At 45.4% G+C, this 27217-nt stretch overlaps 1 protein-coding gene across 1 annotated transcript in view; it reads right to left on the bottom strand.

Annotated features, from left to right (window-relative positions):
• The window catches only part of CACNG3 (calcium voltage-gated channel auxiliary subunit gamma 3), a 68563-nt gene that overhangs the window by 39759 nt on the left and 1587 nt on the right, over positions 1–27217 (bottom strand). The gene's annotated exons all lie outside the window — the stretch shown is intronic.

Genomic DNA, 27217 nt, shown 5'->3' with positions numbered 1-27217 from the left:
GACAGCTAATGCTCAATAAACAAGACCTGTCTTCTTTGCCATCATCATCGTCATCATCCCCTCATTTCTAGCTCTAGCCATGTTATCCTGATCTTGCTAAGCGTCGTTTTTCTCCTCTGTACAATGGCAATAATGAGGCCTGCTTCAGAGAATTGAGTAAATGTTTATTAATTTCCAGGACAGTATCCAACACATGGGCCCTCAGCTATGTTCTTGAACTTTTCCTTTTTGGGGGTTTTATCAATGACTTGGTGAGGAGCGGAGTGGCGCATGTCTATCACACTGGCAGATGACACTTAGTGGGGAGGTCTCGTGACTTTGCTGGTGACAGTTGGGATTGCCAGAAAGGGCCTCTCCACATGAAAACATGCCAACCTGCACAAGAGGAAGTTCTAAATCTGGGTTAGAAAGCCCCAAGAGCAAAAACATGTTGCTCAGAATGGCATTTGGTGAGCTGCTCTCAAACAGCTCTTCCTCAGCTTTTTAAAAAAACACAATAACAAAACAGAAAGCTGGAAATGCGAAGCTTACACATTGAAGACTGAAAGATAATTTAATGACATAATTTTCAAAGCAACAACTATCAATGCAGTTGGAGACACAATGAAAAAATAGAGAAGAAGGAAAAAGTAGATAAAAAGAAAACTGTAAACCATCGCCGAGAAACTGGTCAGCCCACCCAGACCTTACGCAGCGCTAGGAAGGGACTGAGGCTCTCGGAAGCAAAGCCCTCTGGAGAAAGGCCCGATGCAAACAAACAAGCAGGGGAGAAGTCGCCCAAGAACGACGTTCAGAAAGGCCCCAGGGCCAGGGGCATGGCCGGCCCACGCCGCGCAACCCACTCAGAGCACAGAGGCCGCTTACCAAGCTGCCAGGACTCTCAGAGCAAAACTGGACAAAACTACGCACAAAAGGCAAACTACAGACAAACGTCATTGACAAATACCCAGAAAATCCTAAATGACATATTAGGATTTCTATTTCAGCATTATATCATCAAAAATAAAATGTGCCCCCAAAGGATTTATTCTAAGGATGAAGGATTGCTTGCTCATATGAAAGGCATTACACAACTTATCCTATTAACAAACCAAAGGAGAAAAAGCTTGTAACCTCAATAGATATCCAATACAGGAAACCGCCATACTCAATGACAATTCTCAGTTAAGTAGACATTGATAGAAATGCAGGATAAAGAAAACCCTTCGACACCAGTAGTAAACACCATGTTGCTGGTGAAACGCTGAAGCAGCAGCTCACTTTAGGGGAAGGAGTCACCCCAGGAGTTTGCTAAAATGCAGATTACTAGGTTCACATACATGTTGGGCTTTGTCCCTAACTCTGTAACCACATTCTGAGAAACACCGTCTGCGAGCATTACAACTGCAGTTAGGAGCTAGGCAGGGTGGCCTTTAGTCACCCCATCACTCAAGCCTATGCTCTAAGCCTCAGTCAAACAAAAGGAAAAAATTCAGTTCTATCTATTATTTGCAAGTAACATGATTGTTTACCTGTTAAACCAAATGAAATTAATTGCAGTGCAATTAGCACCAATAAGAAAGTGCGAGCAGCTTACAGATAATTACAGCACTAACCACTTAGAAAATGTCCTGGAAGATCCCCATCCATTAACGTTAGTAATTGCAAGTATAAAAGCTATGCACAGGCTTCAAAGAAGAAAATGGTGCAACTTCTGCAAAAGACACAAAAGAAAACATTAATAAATCAGAGATATATTATGTTTTAAATGAGGAAGACTCCATGTTCTAAAGATGTTGATTGTGCTCCAATGATGCTATTAGTTAAATTTTATTAATATTCCAGTTTTTCTGGCAACCTGACAGAATGGTCAGAAAATCCACTGGGAAAATCAAAGTATCAGAACTAAGAAGATGTACTAGTATTAAGAGTCTCAGAAAACTATTTTAATTTGAACAACAGTACGATAGAACATCAGACATAGAATTATAGGTGAAAAGGAAAGAATACAAAGTCCAGAAAACAGATACAGATCTATTATATGTGTAGACAACGGTCATAATTCAATTCAATTGTGGATGAACTATTTCTTAATTCACAAATAACTTAATTTGTAGTGTAAACATTTAACACAACACCGCGTGCAAGTTCTTGGGATTTTCCTATCCATCTGCAACAAACACAGGAGGGAATTAGCATGGAGGAGCAGAGGGGTAATGCATTCAGGGTCAGCCGCCCTGAGCCCAGTAAGAGTCTCCAGGCCTGTGCAACTTCCGAAGCATTAACTGCCCTCCAGGCTACATCACAGAGGGGGCAGGAATGGGATCCTAGTCCTTCCACTCCTTACTTCACGTTTGACCTTGAGCAAATCACTCCACTACCTTAACCTCAATTTCCTCCACAGAAAATGGGGCAACTGCTCCCAGGTCCTGTCTCAGTCAGAAGTTGTGAGGGAAAGTGAGATCATGTATGACAGCCCTCTGTAACAGTCAAGTGCTGAGTGACAGCCGACATCTGGTAACCTTACCCCAATGTAGGGCTAAGAGCGAGGTTGTGGCAAGGATTGCCTGAATTGGTACTGTGATTCCATCATTTACCATCGGTGGGCCTTCCCTTATCATTAAAGGGTGACGACACCTCAAAGGTTGTTACAAAGTGCAAATGAAAAATCCCACACACGCTGCTTCGAATCGTGCCTGTAGTAACTGAGAGATGATGCCTGTTTGAGTAGGTGTCGTTGAGACCACCTGGACTGAATACTTCACTGAACTCAGTTACAACCTCTGGGTAAAGGTTTAAGAGTCCAGTGACAGGGACAGAGATCTTAAAAGTCTCTTACAAGCCTTGCATGTAAGTCCCTTGTTTAAAAAACCTGCCACCTACCAAGCTGGTGGTCTGCCTCTTTCTTCAGTCTCTTTGCCCTCCGTGTATAGGGGCCAATGTACGAACCAACACTCATCTATTTCTCTGAAATGGAGTCCACAGAGAGGAAGCAGAGAAAAGAATGGTATGAGAAAGAGAGTATTTGTGGATCTGACCCCTGCATTGAACCATCCACACATTTACTATCCAGTGTATGTGCCAATAGCATCCTCTCTCTCTCTCTCTCTCTCTCTGTCAATTAAAGTTGGGTTTTATGTCACTTGCAACTGAATGAATTCTAGATGATGCAACAGTATTATCATATTATTATGACCTCAGACAAAATGTTCCCAAATTCTCCACAACAGATTGGGTCTTGCTAGTAGCAGAGACTCTGCACTTAGTCCATTTGCGTTCTCAGTGTGTAGTCACACAGTTGTAAATGATGAGCCTTCATCCGGGTGACGGGCATTCTAAGAATGAAAACAACGCTGCCCTTTTCCAAATTCTGGTTGAGAGAACAGGGCTAGAGACAAGTCAAGAGCTTCAAGCTCATGACCTTCAAGCAGCAGCCCCAGGGCTGAAATGGAAATTAGTCGAAAGCATCATTTCAAATTCCAAAAGGTCACCATTTATGAAAAGATTCTTAAACCAGATGATATGCCAGAAATGAAAGGGGGGGGGGGGGAAAAAGAAAGAAATGGAAGGAGAAGGGGCTGAAACAATGGTTGTGCACAACTTGCTTTCCACACCCCAGTAAACTCTCTCTGTGCCCAATTAGATTGGCCGTGACCTCCTGAGGTTGCATTTAGACTTTTAATGTCAGTTAACCTGTCACACAGAACCTCATCTAACGACCTCTCACTGGTTGTCTCTAATAGAATTAGCAGAGATGGGAATGTAACATGTTTGACTATTTCCTGATCAAAAAGTATAGCTATGCATACGGACATAAATAGTAAGACGTCCCTTACGCATTCTGGGTCAGTGCATCCAGTGGCCCTCTGAGCACCCCCAGCTGAATGCCAGATGGGAAGCTACAAGTTAGCATGTTCTCCCCCTACAAACTTTCCACATGTAAAAGGCATCACTGTCCACCTCAAGGGTAAAGCCAGAAACGCGAGTCACCTGCCCTCATTTTCCCTCACCACTGACATACAACACCAGGAAATTCTGTTGATTGCAACTTTTAAGCATCTCCTAAAGCAATGGCCAAGGTCTCCATCACCACCACCACCTCCTTAATAGGGAAATCTGTCATGGCCCTGCATTTTTATATCAAGGCATTTTAACTGGCATTCAAATATTCCTCTCCCAGTCCCCAACCCACTGTCCACACTCCAGCCAGAATGAGCCTCAAAAATAAAAACCATATCATGTCAGACTTTTAAATTCCCATTCTGAACTCTCTAAAGGATCCCTGTTGCGCTCAGGATAGAGTCTAACTTACCACGCCTCCCATGGAACTGTGTGACACGGACCTGCCACTCTGCATTCACATGTTCCCTAACCGCACTGGTTTCCGACTTGGGTTTTGTTTCTCTATCATGCTGTGCTCTCTCTAGCTTCCCAACCTCTGTACGTGTTGTTCCCTCTTCCTGGAACATCACTCAGCCCTGCATCTCTCTAACTCCCCTTCATCCTTCAGCTTTTTAAAAAGTTGTACTTTTTATTTTGTAAGATTCTTCTCAGTCCAGGGAAGTAGCTTGGTGCTTAAGGGGAAAGACCATGGAGTCATATCATTGGGATTCAAATTCTGTCTTGGATAATAGCTAGGTGTGTGACTCTGTTTTCTTATCTGTAAAATGAGGATAACAAGCATTGTCAAAAAGGTCAAATGTGGCCACATAAATTACTTAGTATCATAGCTAGCACATCAACTATCAAACCATGTTAGATATTATTATCATCCTATCTAATAAAGATGGAATATGCTAATTGACCCTCACACCATCACAAAGATGGTGGCACCCACAGCCAATAAGGAGGGAATATGCTAATTGACTGCCCTGCCCTCAAAGAATGCAGCACCCTCAGCCACAAGATGGCGGTGCCCAGTACCCGGCGGGCCCCGCCTTGCCGCACACCTGCCTCTGGAGTCTCCCAGTCCCCTCAGCTCCCCAGCCACCCAGGGCTGGCCCGAGGCTCAGGCAAGCCTTGGATGACGGCTGCCCAGCTGCCTAGGGCCACCTGAGGTGCAGGTAACCAGGGCCAGCCAAGGCTTGCGCTGCTGGCAGTGGCAGCAGCAGAGGTGTGATGGGTCATTGCCTTCCCCTGATTGCCAGGTCACCTCCCAACACTGAGGGCTCCCGGACTGTGAGAGGGGGCAGGCTGGTCTGAGGGATCCCCACCTCCAGTGCATGAATTTTCATGCACTGGGCCTCTAGTTATTACTTAATTTGCTGTGCAGGGATGCTCCCAAAGTCTATGTCTTTGGTTCTGTTCTCTTATTTTTACAGCCAGTTGGAGAGTCTTATTCATGCCCAAGGCTCTACCCCTACTACCGGTGATCTCCAAATGTGTGTTTCCAGATCCGACCTCCCTCCAGACTTCTAATTTCTTATTGGAGTTATTGCAATAGTCCCCACCCCCACCCCCACACCCATCCCAGGCTTATCTCCCTGCTCCATTCTTACATCTCTTAAACCTGTTTCCACATGGCACCCAACTATACTTTTTAAAACATCAGCTCATTTGGGGCAAAGGCCATTCCTACGACATTCCTGCAAACCTGACTGGCACCTCCCCTCATGGGAGATCTGCTAGCTCCACTCTCCAGGATCTTGGTAGCCCCAACCTCCCAATTCTTGATAGCTCTGCCCTGCTGAGGTCTGGGCAGAATCTGGGACAAATTGAGTTGTGTGGCTCTGGGGTGGGAGCCACTCCGCAAGCCTTCCCCCAAGCCTGATTGGAACGTCCCCTTCATGGGAGGTCCACTAGCCCTTCCTTCTGACTCCCCATGTGGCCCTTCCCTGCTGAGGTCTGGGCAGAGTCTGGGACAGACTGAGCTATGTGGCTCTGGAGTAGAGGCCATTTCTCCTTCATACACCAACAGGTGCAGAGTTCTCCCTTTGCACAGCCAAATCTTGATCTCGTTGGGCCTGATGAACTCTGCTGGCCTCACTCTGATGACACCAGAGACCCGGCCCCACCACAAAAATGTGCACGTGCCTAGCGGGTGGCAGCTAGACTTGGCATAGCCTGGGACATTTGCTGAGTGGCCTCAGGCCCAGCACTGACACCAAGTCTGAACTTGTATCAGTCTGAGGAACACCGCCTCTACCTGGTGACTCAGATGAGGTATCATGCAGCTCAAGTATAGCCAGAGGCTCTTCCAGTGACTGAGCCTAACAGGCAGCTGGCGGGCAGAGGGTGGAGGCAGATCTCACTTTTGTTGATCTGCTCCTGGACCTGGTGCTGGTAAAAGCCAGCCTCGGCGCACAGCTTGGTCCTTCCCGCATACATCTAGACCCAGCAGTGGCAGCCACAAACTGTAGATGGCTTTGTAGCTCCAAACAGGTTGGCCAGGGCCAGTCACAGGCAGTGTCTGCCATTGACCTGCATCAGAGTCCCTCCAGAGGCCCCAGAACCAACACACCCAATGGCCAGCTTCAGACAACATCAGAGCAGGGCCCAATTAGCTTCATAAACAGCACATCCAAAGGTAGATCTCAGCAGGCACCAGACCCTGCTGCTTCATGTGGACAGCACTTGCACAGCAGTTTATACACTGTGGTCGGGGTGTATTCTCACAATAAGCCAACCTGAGGGCCAGTCTCACACACAAATGGGCCAATAGCAATCAAGACTCAATTACAGCAGGAGGGCCCATAAAACCTACACAAAGGACATTCTGAGCACCCAGCTCAGGTGACCAAGGAGACTGCGCCACTGGGTCCCACAGGACACCTACTATGTAAGACCATCCTACCAAGACTGGGAATCATAGCAGATCTACTTAATACATAGAAACAAACACAAAGAAGAAGCCAAAATGGGGAGACAAAGAAACATGCCTCAAATGAAAGAATAGGAGAAATCTCCAGAAAAAGAGCTAAATGAAATGGAGGCAAATGACTTATCAGTTTCAGAGTTCAAAAAAGTGGTTATAAGAATGTTCAAGAACTTAGTGAGAACTACAACAGCATGAAAAAAGACATAAGAACCATAAAAAATAACCAGTCAGAAATGAAGAATACACTAGAAGGAATAAACAGCAAGTTGGATGAAGCAGAGAATCGAATCGGTAACTTGGAAGATAAGGTAGCAGAAAATACCCAATCAGAGCAGCAAAAAGAAAAAAAATTTTTAAAAATTGAGAATATTTTAAGGGAATTAGGGACAACATGAAGCACAATGACATCCATATCATAGAGGTACCAGGAGAAGAGAGTAAGGGATCGAGAACCTATTTGAAAAAATAATGATTGATAACTCCCCTAACCTGGAGGAACAAACACACACACAAGTCCAGGAAGCACAGAGTACCAAACAAAATGAACCCAAAGAGGCCCACACCAAGGCACATCACAATTAAAATACAAAAGGTTAGACCAGTTGGACTGGCTCAGTTAGTTGAGTGTTGTCCTGTGCACTGAAAGGTTGCTGGTTCAATTCCAGGTCAGGGCACATGCCTGGGTTGCAGGTTTGATCCCCAGTTGGGGTATGTATGGAAGGCAACTGATCAATGTTTCTCTCTCACATTAATGTTTCTCTCTCTCAGCATGTACTCAGGTGAGGATTAAAAAATGCAAAAGGTTAAAAGGTTAAAGACAAAGAGAAAATCTTATAAGCAGCAGAGGAAGACAGTTACTTACAAGGGAGATCCCATAAAACTGACTGCTGATTTTTCAACAGAGACATTTCAGGCCAGAAGGGATTGGCATGAAATATTCAAAGTGACATACAACCAAGACTACTTTACCCAGCAAGAATATCATTCAAAATTGAAGGAGAAAAGCTAAAGGAATTTGCTACCACCAAACCAATATTACAAGAAATGTTAAAAGGCATTCTTTTTTAAAAAAAAATGTTTTTATTGATTTTTAGAGAGAGATGAAGGGAGAAGGAGAGATAGAAACATGGATGAGAGATAAACATCAACTGACTGCCTCCTACATGCACCCTCCTGGGGATTGAGCCTGTAACCTGGACATGTGCCCTGACCAGGAATTAAACCGGTGATCTCTTGGTTCATGGGTTGACGCTCAACCACTGAGCCATACTGACCAGGCAAAAGGTCTTCTTTAATAAGAAGGAGGAGGAGAGGAAACAGAGGAATACAGTTAAAATAATAAAATGGCAATAAATATGTACCTATCAATAATCACTTTAAATGTAAATGACTTAAATGCTACAATCAAGAAATTATGCAAAAAGCAACAACAACAATAAGCAAAAAAACTTCATAGACATAGGCAACAGTATGGTGCTTACCAGAGGAAAAGGAGGGTTGGGGGAGGTAGAGGAGGGTAAAGGGGGGATAAATGGTGTTGGAAGGAGACTTGACTTGGAGTGGTGAACACAATATAATACACAGATGATGTATTGTAGAATTGTACACCTGAAACCTATATAATGTTATTAACCAATGTCACTCCAATAAATTCGATAAAAAAGAAAAAAACTGTTAAAAAAGACCCAGGGTATGCCGAAACAGGTTTGGCTCAGTGGATAGAGCGTCGGCCTGCAGACTGGAGGGTCCCGGGTTCGATTCCGGTCAAGGGCATGTACCTTGGTTGCGGGCACATCCCCGGTGGGAGGTGTGCAGGAGGCAGCTGATCGGTGTTTCTCTCTCATCGATGTTTCTAGCTCTCTATCTCTCTCCCTTCCTCTCTGTGAAATATCAATAAAATATATTTAAAAAAAAAAAAAAGACCCAGGGTAGCTAAATGGATAAGAAAACAAGATGCATATATATGCTGCATACAAGAGACCCACCTCAGAATGAAAGATACAGGCTAAAAGTAAAGGGATGGAAAAATATATTTTATTTATATTGAGAGGAAAAAAAGCTGGAGTAGCAATAACTTATATCTGACAAAAGCTATTGTAAGAGACAAAGAAGGACACTACATGATGATAAAGGGAGCGATCCAACAAGAGGATGTAACCCAGTAAACATGCATGCACCTAGGACAGGAGCACCTACCTATGTAAAGCAAATCTTGCTGGGCATAAAGGGAGAGAGTGACAGGAACAAAGTCATACTAGGGGTTTTAACACCCCATTGACATCAATGGGTAGATCTTCCAGACAGAAAATAAACAAGGAAAAAGCAACCTTAAATGACACACTAGATCACACAGATTTAATTGATATCTTCAGAGCCTTTTACCCCAAAGCAGCAGAATAGACATTCATTTCAAGTACACATGGAACATTTCGAGAATAGACCACATGTCGGAACATAAAACAAGACTCTCACAATTAAAAAAATTGAAATCATATCAAGCATCTGGTCTGATGGTATGAAACTAGAAATCAATCACAAGGAAAAAACTGAAAAGCACACAAAGACATGGAGGCTAAATAACATGTTGTTAAATAATAAGTGGGTTAACTATGAGATCAAGGAAGAAATTAAAAAATACCTTGAAAAAAATGAGAACACAAGAACCCAAAACCTATGGCACACAGAAAAATCAGGCCTAAGAGGGAAATCATAACATTATAGGCTTATCACAAGAAACAAGAAAAATCTCAAACAAACATCTTATTTTACACTTAAAGCACTTGAAAAAGGGCAGCAAACAAAGCTGAGGTGAGTAGAAGAAAGGAAATAATAAAGATCAGAGCAGAGATAAACAAAATAGAGTCTAAAATATACAAAAGATCAATGAAATCAAGAGCTGTTTCTTTGAAAAGATAAACAAGATTTACACACCTTTAATCAGACTCACCAAGAAAAAAAGAGAGGAGCCAAACAAATAAAATCAGAAATGAAAGAGAAGTAACAACTGATACCAAAGAAATAAAAAGAATCATAAGAAAATATTACAAACAACTATATGGCAACAAATTGGACAAAATGGATAAATCCCTAGGAACATACCGTTTTCAAAAACTAAATCAGAAAGAATCAGAGAATCTGAATAGATAGATTACAACTAGTAAAATTGAAGCAGTAATAAAAAATTTCCCATCAAACAAGAGTGTTGGACTGGATGGCTTCACAGGTTAATTTTACCAAACATTCACAGAAAAACTAACACCTCAAACTATTTCAAAAAATTCAAGAGGCGGGAAGACTCCTGAGCTCATTTAATGAGGCCAGCATGACCCTAAATCCAAAACCAGATAAAGGCACTAAAAAAAAAGATAACAATATTCCTGATGAACCTGATCCAGCAATACATTGAAAAGATCATACACCATGATCAAGTGGGAATTATTCCTGGGATGCAAAATTGATACAATATCTGAAAATCAATAAACATGATATATCACATAAAAAATGAAGAATACAAACCACATGATTGTATCAATCAAAGCAGAAAAAGCATTTGATAAGATCTAGCACCCATCCTATCTAATAAAAGAGTAATATGCAAATTGACCATCACTCCAAGACACAAGATGGTCACACCCATGTGGTCAAAGATGGCTGCCCCCATGTGGACACAAGATGGCCACCACAAGATGGTCTACAGGGGAGGGCAGTTGTGGGCAGTTGGGGGAGACCAGACCAGCAAGGGAGGGCAGTTGGGGGATACCAGGCCTGCAGGGGAGGGCAGTTGGGGTGGACCAGGCCTGCAGGGGAGGGCAGTTGGGGGATACCAGGCCTGCAGGGGAGGGCAGTTGGGGTGGACCAGGCCTGTAGGGGAGGGCAGTTGGGGTGGACCAGGCCTGTAGGGGAGGGCAGTTGGGGGGACCAGGCCTGCAGCGGAAGACAGTTGGGGGGGACCAGGCCTGCAGGGGAGGACAGTTGTGGGGGAGGGGCATACCTGCAGGGGAGGGCATTTGGGGGGGACCAGGCCTGCAGGGGAGGACAGTTGGGGGGCAGACCTGCAGGGGAGGGCATTTGGGGGGGACCAGGCCTGCAAGGGAGGCCAATTGGGGGGGGGGCAGGCCTGCAGGGGAAGACAGTTAGGGGCAATCGAGCTGGACGGGAAGCAGTTAGGCATCGATCAGGCTGGCAGAGGAGTGGTTAGGGGGTGATTAGGCTGGCAGGCGAGCGGTTGGGAGCCAGCAGTCCTGGATTGTGAGAGGTCCACTGGGATCGGGCCTAAACGGGCGGTCGGACATCCCTCAAGGGGTCCCAGTATGGAGAGGGTGCAGGCTGGGCTGAGGGACACCCTCCCTTCGTGCATGAATTTCATGCACCAGGCCTCTAGTTTATGATAAAAACTCTCAGCAAAGTGGGAATAAAGGGAACATAACTCAACGTAATAAAGGCCATATATGACAAATCCACAGCCAACATCATACTCAATGGGTAAAAACCTAAAGCATTTGTTTCCTTTAAGATTGAGAACAAGACAGGGATGTCCACTTTCACCACTCTTATTCAACATAGTACTGGAAGTCCTAGGTGCAGCAATCAGACAAGAAGAAGAAATAAAAGGCACCCAAATTGGAAAGAAAGAAGTAAAAGTGTCACTATTTGCAGATGACATGATAATGTATATACAGAACCCTACAGATTCTACCAAAAACATTACTAGAACTGATTAGTGAATTCAGTAAAGTAGCAGGATGCAAAATAAATATCTAGAAATCAGTTTTATTTCTATGTACCAATAATGAACTAGCAGAAATGGTAATTAAGAAAACAATCCCATTCACAATTGAATAGAAACAACAACCTGGGAGTAAATTTAACCAACAATGTAAAAGACCTATACTTGGCAAATTATAAGACACTTAGGAAGAAATTGAAGAGATAAGTGGAAGCATATACTATATTCATGCATTGGAAGGAATAACATCTTTAAAATGTCCATACTACCCAAAGCAATCTATAGATTCAATGCAATTCCTATCAAGGTACCAAGGGCCTATTCACAGAACTAGCAGGAATGTTTCAAAAATATATGTGGAACCACAAAGACCCCAAATAGCCACAGCAATCTTGAGAAAGAAGAGCAAGTTGGAGGAATTATGCTACCTAGTATCAAGCTATACAGAAGGCCATAGTAATCAAAACAGCATGGTGCTAGCATAAAAAGATACACACAAATCAATGGAACAGAATCAAGTGCCCAGAAATAAACCCATGCCTCTGTGGTCAATTAATATTTGACAAAGGAGACAAAAACACACAGTGGGGTAAAGAGAGTCTATTCAATAAATGGTGTTGGGGAAATTGGATAGCTATGTGCAAAACAATGAAACTTTTTTTCCACAGAAGGTGGACAGATTCTCATATCTGCTCCTGCATTTACTCTGCTGTCAAATGCTGTTTTGTCTGAAGAAAACCTAGCTCAGACAAATCTGTGGGTAGCAAAGAGAGGTATTTGAGTGCCTCTGAAGAGAACTGTGGCTAGTCTTCCTTGATACTACACCAAAACTGGACAAGCAGTGTTGTCTTAAAGTCTAGTTGCCACATAGAATCTGAAACCAGCCTAATTAACTTTGCATGCTCTAGTGCAGTTGTCGGCAAACTGCGGCTCGTGAGCCTCGGTTTGCCGCTTTGTTGACTAATGAGTTTGCCGACCACTGGGATGGGGGCTTAATCACAAGGAACAACAGCCTGCAATTATTGGAATCGAGAGTTGCTGACCACTGCTCTAGTGCATTAAACTCCGTTGTTCTAGTCTGCGTTGGGTGACTCCTCACCCATGGGTAATTTTGTAGCGTCAGGCAGCGGTCATTTGGAAACAATTGGTTCACTGAGTCACACAGGTCTGTCAGATGTGCTGAAGACCTGGTGCTTTGTTTGCCAGCACATTTCATCCCACAATATTTAAAATATGACACTTGCTCATAGGAGCAGATAGAGGCAAAACTGTGATTTTCACTTGAAACTTTGAATTTTATCTTTGGCAACAAATACTGTCAGCTGCTTTTCTTGAAGTGACGAGTTCTTTTAGCTCAGTTTGGAGAAAGGGTCTGCCAGCTCCCCAAGCCTGAGAACCATAGTTTGCCCATGGATTGTTTGTTCAAGTAGCTATGGTGTTTCAGGGGGAAGCAGCCAGCTCAGCTCGCAGCTCAGACGCACAAGGGCCCTGCTGGAGACCATCCTCGTACTTTGGCACAAAGCCCAAGTGCTTTGTATGTACTCCCCGTTTTGTTCAATGCGAGGTTCGAGATTTACTAAAATCTAATAAAATCAATGCTTTTGTACTGCTTCACCAAGGACCGTTCAAAGTGCCCGCAGAGCTTTCTTCCCTCTGGGTGGTGGCGGTAGCCGCTTGGGGAGCTGCCCCTGCTCCGCGCAGTTGCTCTGACTCATCAGTGCAAGTGCCAACACAGTGCAAAAGGCAACTATACCTCATGACTACCACGAAGTAGACGTTGCAGACCCCATGACTGGTCTGGGGAGGGGTCCTCTTACCCCCAGGGTTAACAACACACTTTGAGAACACTGGGCTGTAACATCAGCATGAAGGACATCGGCTTTCAGAGTTAAAAGACCTGGAATTGCATCCTACCTCTACCACTCACTAGCTTTAAAAGTCTGGGACAGATACTTCTCTGAGATCCAGTTGCTCATCAGTAAAATGGGTATGAAACCCCATAAGGTTCTTGAGAGGACTAATGCAATAAGCACTCAGTATACACTCACTATTGTTACTTACTAAGTGCTATCAGGCCCCAGTCATATCACCACCACAGATCCCGAGTCTGGTCTCCTGCAGGGTCTCATCAGCTACATGCATTGGGAAGCAGACTTGCGGAGAGTCGTGGGGCCTAACGGAGCCGGGGAGCCATGCCTGCAGGATTCCTTGCTGAGGGCAGAAAATGCAGATGGGCAGATTCTGTCCCATCTGTTTATCATAGGAAGACGAGGACAATCAACACCAAATTAATACTCATATGTGCCAGGCACTGAGCGCTGTGCAAATACAGCCCATTCACTACAGATGAGGAAACTCTAGCATGGACAGGATAAGTAACATGCCCGAAGTGGCACGCTCTATGTGGCTGACCTGGGGTTTGAAAGCAAGCACCTGACTCCAAGGCAGAGTTCTTATCTACTATCCTGTACCAAGGAAACAGGAGAAAAGGAGGGGCATTTTCCCAGAAGATCCTTTCCCCTTCACAGAGCGCATGTTTAAAAAGCTCAATTTTATTCTAAAATGACCAGTTCAAAAAAACACTTTGAGTTCAAGAGAAACTCCAGGAAAAAAAAAAGAAAAAGAAAAGTGTATCTCAAGCCAAGTGTGATATAAACAAATACATGGCAGGATTTTGAACTGGTGAAGGGTTAGAAGGGAGCCTCCATTTGGACATTTTTCTTTGAATGACTCAGAGATTGTGACATTGAACCAGCAAAGAGGAGGATGGAACCCTAGAGAAGAGCTTAGTCTTGCATTAAACATTATCTACATAATCAAACAATGATCAGAGGCTTCAGAGTTCAGAATTGGTCTGTAGCCCAACATAGATGTTAGCGAAGTCATAGAGCAGAATCCCAGTGGAATGAATCTGACAGTGAAAAGGTAAGAATGCAGCTCATGGACCGAGGCAGGCAGGAGGGGAAAGTGGACATCTGCACCCCATAAGGTGGGAAGCTAAGACGTTCTACCCATGGTGCAGGCAAAAGAAAGAAGATTTATGTTATTTTTTTTAGAAATTGGAAAGGTAATCAATGAAGGGTGGGGTGAGTTTGCTAAATCCTCACCTATTGTGGCAGGAAGTCAATAGATTATAAATCAAGAAATAAAGGGCAAACACATTATTTAGAGGTTTGGATAGAACCACCAGAGGAACTGAGTCAGAAACGGTTTACTCTGAGCAGTAGGACTTGGGATGAGGACGGGGGTGGGCACCACGAGGCGATGCTTGTCATTAAAACCCCTTCTACGAGACATGACGCTTAAATAGTGTGCGTGAGTAACGTCTTAATAAATTGTGAGATAAAAGCTTTTGACTGAAGTACGAAGTTTTAACTTGAAGAGAAAAGTATGACCTTTGTAATCTTTTTGACTTAGTAGAGCAGAAAAACAGGGCAATGAGATTTATCAGATATTTACTAAACTGGAATAGCAGCCATTTGGGGGTGAGGAAATGAGACGGTAGTGAGGGTAGAGGGGAAACCTTGCTTTGTCTTTTTTTGTTTTAAAAATTTCTATTGAAATGTGTTTTGTGTTACTTTTATATTAAAAGTATTTTCATTAAGAAATACAGTAGGAAAAATATGCCACTCAAAAGAACATGACAAAAGTTAAATACCCAGGATTTTTTTTAAGAGAGAGAGAGGGGCGCAGCCACTCAGTGTGTCTCCCTGGTCTCTAGAGGCGGGCTACCGGCCTGCCCCCTTCCCTCTGCCTGAGGACCAGAACCCAGGAGGCTGGCTTCCTTTCCGCTCCAGCCCCCGCTCTTGGGAGAAGTCAGTTGCCTCTGTGGATCCTACACACGCTTGCTTTTTCATGCATTTGGCAAGAGGGTTTCGAGCACCTATTATAGGCCAGGCGGCTTGGGGACACACAGCCCTGAGAGCATTTCTGTACCAAAGTCCCTCCGCTGTAGCCCCCAGGCCCAGGAGCATCCTGCACCTCCGCTGGGTCACTTCTCAGTGTCTTCCCTACACACGTCTGAACTTCCCAGAGACAGGAGCGTGTCCACCGAATGCTGTGTCTAGCACATAGTAGGTGTTCAGTAGGTACTTACAGAGCAGGTGACACAGGCTGAAGTTGTCCCCAAAGGCAAACCACACACTCCCCACCCCCTAAGGATCTGCAGGCTGGGAAGGGCCTGGGGAGAAGATGCATGTGGGCGGAGCAGGCTGGAGCCTGAGCCAGGAGGCCCGCCAGCAGGACAATGGCCCTCAGACTCAGCGAGCACTGGCCTCCCACACTGCTGTCATGTCTGTGCCCATCTTCCCATGTGAGACGCATAACACTGACAACGGCTGCCTTGTCTTCATAGAAGGACGACAATGCCGAGGAGACGCTGTGCAGCTGGCCAGTCTTAGAGGGATGGGCCAGGGTGAGGCGAGGCTGAACGGTGAAGCTGGGGGGAGTGGGGTCACGGGAAGCTCCCTTCTGTCCAGTAGCGCAGTTGAGGGGGAAGGTTGGGACATGATGACCTCCAGAACGTGTCCCTGGGCTCAGTCAGTCCTTACAACTTCCTTCAAGACCTGCCGACAGGCGCCAGGGCCTGGGCTGTCTGTGCTGCTCCCCTCCCCTCCTAGCCACATGGCTCCTGACCCCCACATCCTCACCTCGGGCCTCTGCATTTGCTGCTCTTCTGCCCTGGGTGCTGTTCCGCCCAGAGCTGCCTGGGTGGCTCCTCATCTCCCCCACACTTCTGGTTAAAGGTCACCTTCTCAAGGGACCCTGGCTCGGCCACACTGTTTACCATTTCATCCTCCTTCCCACCAGCCCACCCTCCTGCCTGAGGGCCTTTGGTGAAAGCCCAGGGCTGGGACTCTGCCTAAACCTTTACCTTGGGGGGCGAGGGGCGGGCGGGGCTCAGACCTTAGTGTCTCTAGGACCAGCCCTGCCATCTCCCCTGAGCAGGAGCAGGAGCGTGGCCGCAGTGGAAAGCAGAGGAGCACTGACCGCGCTGAGCGGCAGAACTCAGACCCGACGCACATCATCACCTCTTGATCTGATCTTTTTACTTTTCTCTAAATATGAAGATATTTAAGTGCATCCATTGCTTTCAAACTCGCACCTTGGAGTGCGAGCCGGCGTCTTCTTTGGTGAAAAGTACTATTTTGAAAAACCGGACTAACTTGCTAGTACATATTTTAAGGCATTAATTAAGCTGCTAAACAGTTCGCTGGCTCTACGTCCTGTCATTGGCGAAGGGGGATGATTTGCGGTGAGAATGCATCTCTGTGAGCTGCTCTTTGCCCAAACCAGTTTCCGCGGTGACAGCAGAGTCTTATACTAGAAGAGGAGATGGCAGACCCCGGATTCTCGGAATCACTTTGACTTAACAGGTAGGTGTGATTGCAGTTCAAAGCAGCTGCATGGATGCTGAGTAGAATATGTTGCAGACGTACAGGTAACTAACTATGTAAGACGCTTAAGCCGGAAGAATAGAAACAGTGTCTGCTGGGCGCACACAGTGTAGCCACACAGCCTGTTCTTCCTCTCCTTCCGCAGGGCTGCACCCAGAGTACTAGACATTTCTAAACGAGACTGTGGGACTTCTCTGCATAATCTTTGAGGAAAAGATGGAAAATAAGGGATGGAGAATTAACGTTGAGATTTTCAAAACTATGGAGTCTGATGGCCCTGAGCTGCAGGCTCCTGTGTCACCCACAGTGCGGCAGGGACTGCAGGGGTGCTTCAGAGGGAGGTCTGTAAGCACTGAGACCGGAAGAGCAACTGCCAGAGGTTAGGGGGGTCTCGGAGTTCAAGGTGAGTGAGTTACCTCAAGAAGCACATTCAGTGCCTGTCCCCTGGGCATGTGCTATGTGCCAGGCTCTGGTTCTAGGCTGGGGTCCTGGGAAGCGTGCCTGAGAAGCAGTGTTTCGATGGTAATAAGGTAGTGGACAATGCCTCTCTACAGTATGCAGAGGAAAAGTTGGGTAGATGGTGTCAGGTCTTGCCTGCCCCACGCCCATCTCAGCTGTCCACGCCTGGACTGCTGAGGCCATAGTCATGGAGAATCAGGCCTGGTGGTGCGTTGCTCTATGGCAGGTCTGGTGATGTCAAAGGTGGGTTTGGCCCTCTGAACTCTGCACTGGAATCGGCTGCAGATCCCTAAGTCACAGAGTTATCAGACAGAAACCTTGACCCCTACCTGACACAGACTCTAAAACCCAAATAAGTCAAATGATGGTGTGCCCAAGTTCAGTCCTCAGGAAGTGGGACCGCCATGAACCCCATGGCACCCCGGGTTTGCAACTCCCCGTCCTCATGTAGAGTTTGCCTGAATCTCCAATAGTGTGCTCACCTGCAAGCAGTCAGATTTTCTGGGAAAGAAACTGTTCTCAATTCTAGTGATTGGTATTGCCTTTTCAAAAAAAAAAAATAGTATATTTGGTCTCCAGAGATGCTGTATTTTTTAAAATATGTTTTTATTGACTTCAGAGAGGAAGGGAGAGGGAGAGAGAGAAAAACATCAATGATGAAAGAGAATCATTGATTGGTTGCCTCTTGCATACCCCCTACTGGGGATAGAGCCCTCAGCCTGGGCATGTGCCCTTGACCGGAATTGAACCCAGGACCAGACCCTTCAGTTTGCAGGCTGATGCTCTATGCACTGAGCCAAACTGGCTAGGGCCAGAGGTGCTGTATTTTTGCAGCCTAATGCCACAACATCTAAATCTAGTTAGTTCTACCATTTCTTTTCCTTGACCATGCTTTCTGGATTTGGAATAAAAAATTGGCAAAGATTGGGTTTATTATTTTTCACAATATTTCTAGTTGAGTGGTTCAGAGCCAGTGACTGACATGAAACTCTCTTTGACACAGGAGTGCGCAGGTTGGAGAAGGCCCCCACCAGGCTGGGCCTTGCTAAGGGAGCGAGTGTGACACTCTGGCTCAGTCCCAGCTGCCACTGGAGGTGCTGTGTGAGCCTCAGTCCTTGTTGGTGAAACAGGCCTGCAGGTAGCGCAGGGGATTCAGCTGCATTTGTTTATCCAAATGCCTGGGGCGTGGTAATGACAACAGCACAGATAGGGTGGGGTCCCAGTTCTGCCTCCTACCAACCATGACCTCTCTGGCTCTCTGCTTCCTCCTTTGTAAAATGTGGACAATAGAAGTATCTACTTCCTGAGAAGGTGCAAGGATTGGATGAATACCATGTGTCAAGTGCTTACAAGTGCCTGGCATGTACTATGTGCCTGATACACACATAAATAAATACTCAGGGTTTAGCCTAGAAATGGATGTTCATAGCTTGGCCCAGAGAAGGTGTTTATTAAGTGCTAGCTATTTATCACTTCACTCTTTCCTTGTCACCTCTTCCTGGGATTCTCATGGCCCATCCTCTCCTACAGCTTCTTTGGAAGCAGGGTGAGGATCCACATTGGCGTCTCACCTCCTTGCTGATCCCAGAAAGAAGGGAAGACCTACCCTGGACGGGGCTCCTCGAGCAAACCCAGGAAGCAGCCCGCAGGTGCCTTGCAGGGAGCTCTCAGACCAAGAGCTTCTAGTCTCGACCTTGCTGTTTATCTGCATCAGCTGGGAGCACGTCTCTGGGGACCTCACCGCGCTTGCCTGATCCTGACTTCTCCTCCTCGGTGTTCACCCGTTCCTCTGCCCTTGCCCGGAAGTGCCAATGCTCCTTAGGGTTCTGTCACGTTTCCTTCTGTGCCCCCTGGGTTGTCTCTGGCACTTCTGCACTTTCATGTCTTCAATTACCACCTATGTCTGGGTAATACCAAGTGTCATTTCAGCTTTCACCTTTATCATAAGCTCTCTATCAGTGATTCTTCACATTTTTGGAGTGTGAGACTCTCTCCATAGAAGTGCATACTCACATGTTTTTCTTGAAGTCTCATGAGCATACGGAGCCTTATGCACGGAGCTACTAGTACATGGAGCCCCGATACCAGCTCCTGTGGTGGGCCTCACTCTCCCCCTCCCCCTCAGCAGCTGTGTCTGCTGGTCTACCTTTAATCTCTCGTGTAATTTCCTTTTTCTGCCATCGGAACATTGCCTCCCAAAGCTTTCTTCTCTTTCCAGCCCCAACAGATGTTATTTCCTGCATATTTGGTCAGGGGCTGGAGACCATTACAGAGAGGGGGTTCGCGCTGACTTTCTTTCAACCTCTCAGAAAAGGGCTCAGGACCCCCTGAGCAGAGAACTGAGTGCGAGGTCTCCAGGAAAGAAGAGATGATGCAACAGAACACCTGATCAGACGGAGTCTCAGAGAAAGGTGAGAAAAAGTGCGATTCAATGCCCTTGGAAAAACAAAGGGTACTTCCAGAAATAAAATGTTATTATAAATTTCTGTAATAGCTGTCATACTTACTCAGTGGCAGTAAATGTTTTAGGCTTTGCAGGCTAGGCAGAAAACTTGAGGATACTAAGTAGGTACATATGAAATAAGAAACAAAGTCCACACATGTTTTAATGGCAACATTCAAAATTATAGGTGCTGAAATTTGAATTTCTTATTTTTGTGTGTTGTGAAATATTATTTGATATTATTTAATTTTTTCAACCAACCATTTAGAAATGTACAACATATTCTTAGCCTGTGCACTGTACAAAAATAGGCAATGTGCTGATTTCTGCATGTGGGCTAGAGTTTGCCTACCCCTGAGATGAATGTCTCACATTCTCCACAACGCTGAGTCTTACACTTCCATCATTTCAGAGATAAAGCATGAAGTAGATCCTGTTTATTTGATGAGTCTCAAATCAGTGGCGTATAAATGTGTCACTGTCCTATCTTTTGACTGTGTTATATACAACCCCTCATTTCTTCAATGATATTTTGGGCAAATTTTATAACTTTCCAGCCACTTTTGGTTGTTAAAACTTCGAGTTGAATATCTGATTGCAAGGTTGTATCCCTGATCCTCCCTCTTTTACATCCTGGCAGCTTTGGTATGCTATGCCAGGGAGCAAGAAGAGAAAGAAGGCCACGTGTCACTCAGCTGGGTGAAGGTGTGAGCCTCTATCATTCATTGTTGCTGCTTCTCCAGCTGGCGCTGATAGCCAGGACTCTGCGTGGCAGGAGACACCTGCACTGGTTAGCAGAGGGCCCTAGGGCCTTCCCACTGCCACCTCCTTCTCTGATGTGGGCCATCTGGGTCAGGTCCAGGCTTTTCCACCCCCCATTGGCTCCCACCACTGACAGCTCACAGCCCCATACTGCTGAGCCCTTTGGACAGACTCCGTTGTGGACCAAGGTGCATGGTTTGGGAGTGGAGCATGGGATGATTCTCAGCCCGGCTGGACCCTAAGCGGAGCGATCCTGGGCAGGGCAACATCTTCTTAAACGCCATGCAATCCTGGCTGGGCCCTTCTTACCTAGCAGGTTGCTCTGTTGGGTGGGGCACTAACAAACGGCTCAAGCTCAGCCATCCACTATTGGACCCCTTGAACTCCCAGGACCTCCCCATTGCGAACAGGCGGCCCTGCTGCCAGCCCCTCGCTCAGCCCTGGCGCTTCCCTCCACGTCTTGTGAAGTGGGCACAGGAGCAGAGGGGCAGCCGTGCTGCCTAACAAGCATGCAGTCCAGGAATGGCATGCCATATCTTTTCCAGGCACCCTCGATCTTGAATTCTTCTTAGAATCATCGAGGAACTAAAGGTATTAGGAGGAAGGATAGCGGTATAAGAACGCTGACATCATTTGTCTTAGCCAATGGGTAGTGTCTAAAATGGATGGATCAAGGACTACTGGTCCACATATTACGTAGAATATGAAGGAACGAAGTGACCACACGCAGGACTAGGACAAACTGTTGAAAGCCCTTGCTACTTTCATTTTCTTCTCTTGCAGGCGAGGAGACACACGCTCAGAGGTTAACCAATTTCTCAGGTCTCACGGCTCGGAAATGGCAGGACCCAGGTGAGAACTCGTGTCTACCTGGCCTCGGAGCGCCTGCTGCCTGACATTCTTGTGGTCTCTCAGGAATGATTAGGGGCCATTTGCTCCTATGAGGGCTGAGAGATTGGGCTCCGGCAGGGTGGTGCGGACGGGGGAAGGAAAAACAGCATTGGGGTTTTGTAGGCTTCTCTTTAACCTCAGAAGCATTGGTTCACTGGGGGCACTTCCACATGTCAGAGTATAATTTGCAAGTTGTAAGAAACACCATTCTCTTAAAATACACAGGGAATTCGTGTTACGTTTTATTCAACACATCAGTGAGGGAACCAGCAGAATGACAAAGCTGGTTCAAAGGAGGATGCCATATATTTTTTCAGTGAAAGTATTCTGAAATAAGATAGTTAAGTTAGATATAAAACTGATTAATGTCCTAGAGGGTAGGCAATAAATCCACAACATCTGTGTCTATCTCCTCTAATGAACAGAAATCATTTGGGTCTTTACTGCATCTTCTGGAGCTTTCTACAAGTCAACATGCAACTACAGCTGGGCTTGCCTTCACAGTAAAGCTAAGTCAGACAGTGTTAAGTTCCCCGAGAATCAGATGGCCCCTTGGGTAAGCTTGTTGGACCCTACTCTCTGAGAACATTAACAGGACAAACCATCTTTTTGCCCCATTCTTGTTTTGTTTTTTCCTGATGCATGTTGGTAACCTGCACTGGTCACCTGACAATGGAGTGCAAATCACTTGCCTTTATTCTAACAAAATTTCAATGGTGATCAGAAGTCTCTCCAGGTGTCTGCTTCCTAAGATGGGTTGAGTTCTAGAGTCAGAGGGTAGGGGGCCTGGGTTTCAGGTATAAAGAAGATGAGTAGCTTCTTTCCACCAATAGTGACTCATCTAGGAGTAAGATTCCAAATATTTAAACACTAGGAGGACACCAGACCTGCCAATCAGAACAGATGTTTCCACAGGGCTGGAGCAGGATCATGATAGCCTGGCTGGGCCAGGTCTAACCTTTTATTTGATGGATCTTATAGATGTCTGGGAGGACCCAGAAAGGACTATGGTGGGGTTGTGAGGGCGGGGGGTAGTGGGGAGGGGGCCAGGAGCTGTTTACCAACAAGTAGGGAAATAGTTCAACATTTTAATAATTTGTATGGCTATACTAACATGTTCAAGCTCACACCCTCCTAATCCTGCCACCCTGCCAATCCTGACCCACGCCCAAGCACAGTCCTGGCCACTCTTTCCCATCCTCCCCCAAGACTCCAGTTCACTTCTCTTCTATCTGCCTCTTGGGCTTTAGGGACAAGGATGAACAGTGCAAGGACAAGAGCAGGGTCAGGGGTAGGGAAGAGAGTACTGAAGTATTCTGTACCCATGTCCAGGGGAAGGTACAGCATTAGATCAGGGCCAGGAGGCACAGAAATGACTACTTGATACTGTTTTTAAGCTCTAAGTATATTGCAGCGCCACCAACAGGCAAGAATCTCTGTCCTCTCCAGTTTACTGTCTACCAAGGGAAGCTCGGAGACAGGAGCAGTGTGCATTAATGCCTGTGAATGCACCTAGCACTGGGCTGAGCACACAGGAAATACTCAGGCAGCGCTCTGTCCCTCCCTCACCCTGGCCCAGCCACATCTTTGCCGCTTCCCCAAGTCTTCTGAGCACATCAATAACGCTGGAATCCCATCTGGCTGAAAAAGTCAACCATCTGGAGATTTGGAAATATGGGGGAACTTCTAATGATGGGCTACTTTTTTTCCAGTTTTTCATCCAGATGTTTGATGTCATTCAGGCCCATCTGTAGCAGAAATAGCAGTTTATTGAAACTCTTTTCCATACTTTTAATTTCCCTGTCCTAAAATCCTAAATGGGCTTTCTTTTCTTAGTAGGAATTTTTTTTTTAATGAATCAAAAAAGTGATCCTCGACTAATGAAGAGCAATTCAGTAATCAACTGTAAAACTATAAGAAATTTGAATTAAAAGGGCCTTTTAGATCATTTCCAGGTCTCAACACTGGCAGCCCAGGGGTCAAATTCAGCTGCAAGGTGAGTTTGATTTGGCTGACACCATGTTTTTAAAAAGTTGACTTAGTTGCCCACATTTTAAAAATCAAGAGAGTTTTTATCTGGCATTTTAAAATTTGAATTATTAGGCCAAATTGGTACACATTTCCCCAGGGTAAAAATCAACTTAAACTACGTAGTAATTGTCCCTTAGATGGGGCTTGTGCGCCCCAATTTGCCACAGTCCCCACCACTCTCTATTGCCCCCACACTGAGACAAAGTTTCAGTTACCATACATCTTCTTAAATGCACTGCTACTCCCTCCTTCCCCCATAGAATTGAAGTAAGAGGACTGGGAGATGCCCCTTTTCACACTTTACATCACCTGCCTAGTCCACACAGAAATTTGGGTTTAATCTTATCTGAAGCTCCCATTTTAGATTTGCGTAAAGCGAGATCCAAACAAGGAAAAGAACATACACAATTGACATGACATTTAGTGACAGAAATGGGATTAGCTGCCGGGGCTCCTCGCCCTAGGCCGGTGCAGTGGTCTTCCACTATCCAAACACACCACTTTGATTGTATCTAGGGCTTCAAGATTTTCCTAATGAGAGCATCACATGTCAAACAGGTTCTTATTCAAATTCACACACTGCTATTGAAAGCCCGCAGCAGGTTGGGCTCTACTCTGTGAGTGCCTTGCGTGCTTTCCAGATAATGAGTCAGGCGTTCATTTTGGTTTCTCAGTGTGGGTGTCTCTACATAGGTCGATTGTTTTTTCATTCAAAGCATGTCCTTTGCTGCCTCTGCGTTTGCGCCTGTCTGGTGGCTTCCGTGCCTGCAGACACTGTACAGGCATGCTGAGTGTTCTGGGAACTGGAGCATCTGAATGGCAAGGCCCATGGGTCTGGGCGTCCTCACAAGCTAAGTGTCTGTGCCAGTCGCAGCCTGTCCACCAGAGCGTGAGGTAACACTCTCCAGCCAATGCCCCGAGAAGCAATCTGGCTTAGGTGCAGTAAGCAACTGCTGAGTGGAGGTGGGTGACCCTGGGAAAGTTATATAACTTCTCCAGCCTCAGTTTCCTCATCTGTAAAATAAGGGTTATAATACTAATACCTATAGTGTTAAGCTCCTTTGAAGATGAAAGTTAATTTTTCAAAATTCTTAGAACAGCCCTAACACCTAGTGAATGCTAACATGACATTCTGGTGAGAGATCAAAATGAACACTGGGAACATGGCCTCTCTGGCTCCAGCAGTCATCCCAGGCCCATTGTAATTACTCAGTACACGTTGCTTTTGACTTGATAATTGTTTGGAGGGTTTTTAGGAAATTCAGACTCCAGCAACCCACTGCCAACCTATGGATGCAGAGAATCTAGTTGTGGGGCCTGATAACCTATTCTTTTTAAGCTCCTTATGTGATTCTGATGGCCACCCAGGTTTGAAAGCAATGGATGCACTTGAATATCTTTCTGATATTTGAATACTTTGGTGGTGGGCAACTCATCGCCTCTGAAAGCTCCCCATTCTGCAGGGGACACATTTTTAGATTGAGACCCAACCTGTTTACCTCAAACTCCCACTTCTACCCCCTGGAGGCCATGCAGAACACTTCAAATCTCTTTTTCGTATGAGAGCTCTTCAGATATTGCAGACAGCTGTCATATTCCTGCTGAGCATTCTCTTCTTTTGGACAAAATGGCCATATTCTCTCATGGGGAAAAAGTATGGATGAACTAACTCTTCTAATTTGCGATATAAAAAAATGAGTTACAAGGCCCCCATACCCTAGTTATCCTTTGACACTTAAAGGACCAGAAAAAATGAGGCTGTTGAGGCTCTGGAAGACAGGAGGCACCAAACGGGAGATGGCTGTGCACCTGCATTTCATCAAGCATGGCCTCGTCTGCGGCACGTGCCGACGCAGAGGCCAGAGGTTCCTGCAGATTCCGACACTCAGTGTAGGCAGTACATGAAAGCACATCTTGGCTTCCGTTTCAGCCAGGCCTGTCTAGGTGTTGGTTATATGGATGTACACATAGCTAAAATTTCATTGTAATTCATTAAAGTTTATGTGTCCTACTGTATTTGATATTTCAAAAATACAAACAAAAATGTAGCTGGACCAAATTTTACGGAGGCTGCAACCAATTTTCTCAAAAGAATTCACTTGTCCAAGAGCGTGTCTTAGATTCACCAAATCCCACTGGATTCAAATTCTCACTTCTCACAGAATGCCTGGGTGGGGCTCTGATTCCTTGTGCCAACTGTGGGTGGAGGACATGATGCTGGAGAAAAGAGAAACCATCAGCTGAGAACTGCTAAGAGTTCTGGAATCCCAGGCCCTAAAGGGGAAATTGGTGTTTAATTGTGCATTCCAAGGTTCAGTTCCTAGAGGCAGAAGAGTCGGAAATAACTGAAACATGGTCTCCATGTGCAGACATCGGTAGGAGTCTCCAATTTTTTATGACATCCCTGGAACCATGTAGGCATCAAAATGTCCACAAAATCCCAGCTTTATAAATGATAACTCAATTCCTTCTTGTCCATATAGGAAAGCGAATTATGGAATTTCCCTTAAGGAAATGACTTCACCAAATCCAACCACAAACAACCACAAATGTTAGCTTCTTGTCAATATTTAGGAAAGAATTATTCTAGAATTTCCATCAGTACACTGGATACAATATGACCTTGGATAGTGATAATTTAAGACCACCTATTCCAAATTAATAATTTCCCAAAATAATAAACTGAGAATTGAAAATGGCAAATGTCTTAAGGTCATACAGATAATTTGCAGTCTTACCCAGGTATTCTGACTTCACACACAGTGATCCTTCTTGCATTTAAAGTATTCCTTTCCCACCTGGACTTCCCACCAGTTGCAGATGTTCACTGGAAACAGACTCAGTTGTAGTAACTCTTACAGGCAGGAGAGCAGTTGTTCGGAGTGTGAGGACATGGGAAGAAGGCCAGGGAATGAGCAATATTACACCAGCAAGTGATGTCATAGCATGACTTCCTAAGCGGCTGACATAAATGCAAGTCTTCAAGAAGCCCTGGCAAGTGCCAGCCAGTGAGAATGCAGGCTGGAGAACCAATGATGAGCAGGCGAAGGGAGCATATAGGGAATCAAGATTCTCTTACCCATCACTGTGACAAGCTTCACAGGTTCCCTAGAAGCCCAAGAAAACTCCCTTTTAACCCTTTAATCCAGGGCCTTCCCTCAGGCACATAGGCTGCAAAAGCTCTGATTTTGTTCTCTATCTTTCTGCTCTCTTCCACCGACATCCAGCCATTGCCCAGTGATGCTGAGAGTGACTCCAGTGAGGTGAAAGCAAGTTTCATAGTGAGAAAGGCTACCTAAGACCTTGGCATTCTAAAATTGATCTGTCTTCTTCAATGTAATTAAGCTGATTCTCAATTTTTAAAATTAGAAGTGACAAGCTCCCATTCTTGGAGAATCAATCTTATGCAAATATGAAAATATATCTGTTGGATTTGGGGAAGATTTAGGAAAGAAAAAAGGTATATACCAAATACCAAGATTTCACTTTTGTTTTGATCCCCAAATAATAAAATGTGTATTTATAAGGACATTTTCTTAAAGTGTGTGTGTGTGCATGTGTGTGTGTGGGCGGGTTCACGTATATTAGTCTGGAACTGGTTGGCAATGGAAGTTCATGAAAATATCTAGTTAGACCGAACTCATAAGGAACTGGTAAGACTATGTTGAGAAATAAGGAATAGCTTAGAGTGTATCAGGCTAGGTCAGGGGCTC

This window comes from Plecotus auritus (genome assembly GCF_963455305.1).
Source record: "Plecotus auritus genome assembly, chromosome: 7".
NCBI lineage: Eukaryota > Metazoa > Chordata > Mammalia > Chiroptera > Vespertilionidae > Plecotus > Plecotus auritus.
This window is presented reverse-complemented; position numbering and strand designations above follow the sequence as displayed.